This window comes from Pan paniscus, chromosome 15 (genome assembly GCF_029289425.2).
Source record: "Pan paniscus chromosome 15, NHGRI_mPanPan1-v2.0_pri, whole genome shotgun sequence".
NCBI classification, from domain to species: domain Eukaryota; kingdom Metazoa; phylum Chordata; class Mammalia; order Primates; family Hominidae; genus Pan; species Pan paniscus.
In genome coordinates, this window is record NC_073264.2 from 21,172,893 (window position 1) to 21,175,862 (window position 2,970).

The following is a 2,970-nucleotide window of genomic DNA, read 5'->3' on the forward strand; positions in this document are numbered from 1 at the left end:
TCCTTCCAATATTCTGGAGCCAGTGGACCCAGTTAACAAACCTCCTCCTTCCAATATTCTCTAAAGTGACCAGTGAAATTAAAGATAGGGGAGGCTGGCACCAGTGGCAGGAACTAGAGAAATATGCCAATCATATGCCAGGCCTCAAAGCAAGGGGGTACCCAGCTGGATCTAATAATACCTCTTACTATTTATTATTCTATTATTTGCTAAACTTCTCTGAACCCGGTATTGTGCTGAGGCTGTATATGCATTATCCTATTTAATTCTTGCGTCAGTAAACCTATCAAGTAGATATTCTTATCCCCATTTAAAAAAATAAGATATATTAAATATATTTGATTCAAGGGTAGAGGGTGGCAGATCCCAGTTTGGAAGCTAGGTTGATCTGGTTCCAAAATTCATGGTCCTCAGCATGATCAGGCCTCTTGACTCTCAAGTCCTGGGAAAGGCACTAAATAAAGAATCTGGAGAAGCGTGGAGGTGAGAAAGGGACAAATGGGGTATGGAGGGAGCGCAGAGTGGCAAGCCCTGTGAAGTTAGGGGAAAACCCTCATACCACCTGCATGAATGAAGTGCCGTAATGTGCAGACGTTTCTCTTTCACTTAATGCTCCCATGACCCTGGCAGGTAGCCTCGTAATCCACACAGATTGTGATGGTACCTGCCACAGTTATGGAAGCATGTAGAGTGTGAGGCTTGCAGAAGTTAGGAGGTGGCCCAGGGCACACAGGTACTATTTAGGAATTTGGGGATTTGTTTCCCAGGCGCCTGTGTTGCCTCCACAGGCAATGCTACAGGATGTGCGCAGGTCCTCCCAGCCTGGCTGGGCCGGGGCACAAGTGGTGGGGAATCTGGCAGGGGCTTGCTCTCCCAACTCATACCCAAAGGCAAAGGGCAAAGGAAACAGGAAATAGGGGCTGGTCATCTCTCTGGGGAGAGAAGTGGGGTGAGAGGACAGCCCAGTTAAAAGAGCCTCAGTGGTTGGGAGGGCCTGAGCTGTACAAAGCCTCCTTGTCTTCTCCCTTTGGCACAAGAGAGGATTTCCAGAGATACCAGGAAGACCCATGCTGGGAGAGCTCTCAGTGAGCACTGGGCAAGGCTAGCCCATTCTCTGCACAGATGGAGAGGGGCTACTAACCCAAGGCACAGAAGTTATAGCCAGAGAAAGTGAGCCAGTGAAGTGTGAATGTGGATGTCTCTGTTGAGGGGAGGAAAAGGAGGGGGCGACTCGACAGGTTGAGATTTAAGTTTTTTTGAGGTTGGATGCAGTGGCTCACTCCTGTAATCCTAGCACTTTAGGAGGCTGAGGTGGGAGGATGGCTTGCATTCAGGAGTTCAAGACCAGCCTGGAAAACATAGCAATACCCTGGCTCTACAAAAAAATCTAAAAATTAGCCAGGTGTGGTGGCGCACCTGTAGTCCCAGCTACTCAGGAGGCTGAGGTAGAAGGATGACGAGCTCAGGAAGTCGAGGCTACAGCAAACCGTGATTACACCACTGCATGCCAGCCTGGGTGACAGAGTGAGACCCATCTCAAAAAAAGAAAAAGTAGTTTTTTGTTACTTTTTTTTTTTTTTTGGTTCGCAAGTTTTATTCAAGAACTCATACAAAATATTCCAGATAAATGAAATTGAATCCTCATCTTCCTCCTCTTCCTCGTCCTGGTTAATTTGGAAGTAACATAACTGTTTGCTGTTAGCAGCTACGCAAACCAATCACATAGATTATTCTTCTTCAAAAATTTTTGGTGTGATATTTCAAATATCTTTTGGAAAAAGGCACCTCAGATGCCATGGTGATCTTGCTCTTGCTCCTTTTGATGGTCACCATCCCTCCACCAAGTTTCCCAGCTTTTCAGTTCACTTTGATCCTCTCTTGCAAAAACTACTCAAAATTGGCAGCATCCATGATTCCATCTTCCACGGGGTGGGTGCAATCAAGAGTGAACTTCAGAACCTGCTTCTTTTTCTGCCCCCATTCACCACAAGCTTTTTCCCGGGTGCCACGGTGGCAGTGGAGGCAGAAAGAGAGCTGTTTCTTTTTAAATTGTTATTAATTTTATAAAGTTTCAGTAGCTTTGGGGGTACAAGTTATATTTAGTTACATGAATGAATTCTATGACGGTGAATTCTGAGATTTTAGTGCACGCACCACCCAAGTAGCGTTCATCGTACCTGATATGTAGTTTTTTATCCCACACTCCTCGCCCATCCTCCCCCTTCTGAGTTTCCAGAGTCCATTATATCACTCTGTATGTCTCTGTGTCCTCATAGCTTAGCTCTCACTTGTAAGTAAGAACATAGGGTATTTGGTTTTCCATTCCTGAGTTACTTCACTTAGAATAATGGTCTCCAACTCCATCCCAGTTGCTTCAGAAGACATTATTTTGTTCCTTTGTATGGCTGAGTATTAGTCCATGGTGTACATATACCACATTTTATCGACTCATTGGTCAATGGGCACTTAAGGTGGTTCTGTACCTTGGGAATTATGAACTGTGCAATAGGCATACCCCTTTAATCTGCCCCCTTTCTTTTCTTTTTTTTTTTTTTTTTTAGACGGAGTCTTGCTCTGTCGCCCAGGCTGGAGTGCAGTGGTGCAGTCTCGGCTCACTGCAAGCTAAGCCTCCCGAGTTCACACCATTCTCCTGCCTCAGCCTCCCGAGTAGCTGGGACTACAGGCGCCCGCCACCACGCCCAGCTAATTTTTTGTATTTTTATTAGAGACAGGTTTTCACTGTGTTAGCCAGGATGGTCTCGATCTCCTGACCTCATGATCCGCCCGCCTCGGCCTCCCAAAGTGCTGGGATTACAGGCGTGAGCCACCGCGCCCGGCTCTGCCCCCTTTCTTACATGTGGCCCTGAATCCTCCCAGGTAGGAGAAGCTGTAGGAAGACAGGGAGGTCTGCTTGGTACAGGGAGAAGCCAAGTGTAGCGTGAGGGTAGAGGTTTAATACTAAGAGTTATG

At 46.6% G+C, this 2,970-nt stretch overlaps 1 pseudogene; it reads right to left on the reverse strand.

Moving 5' to 3' along the window:
• Positions 1-1,463: 1,463 nt before the first annotated feature.
• On the reverse strand, positions 1,464-2,172 carry LOC117975926 (large ribosomal subunit protein eL22-like; annotated as a pseudogene).
• Positions 2,173-2,970: the final 798 nt, after the last annotated feature.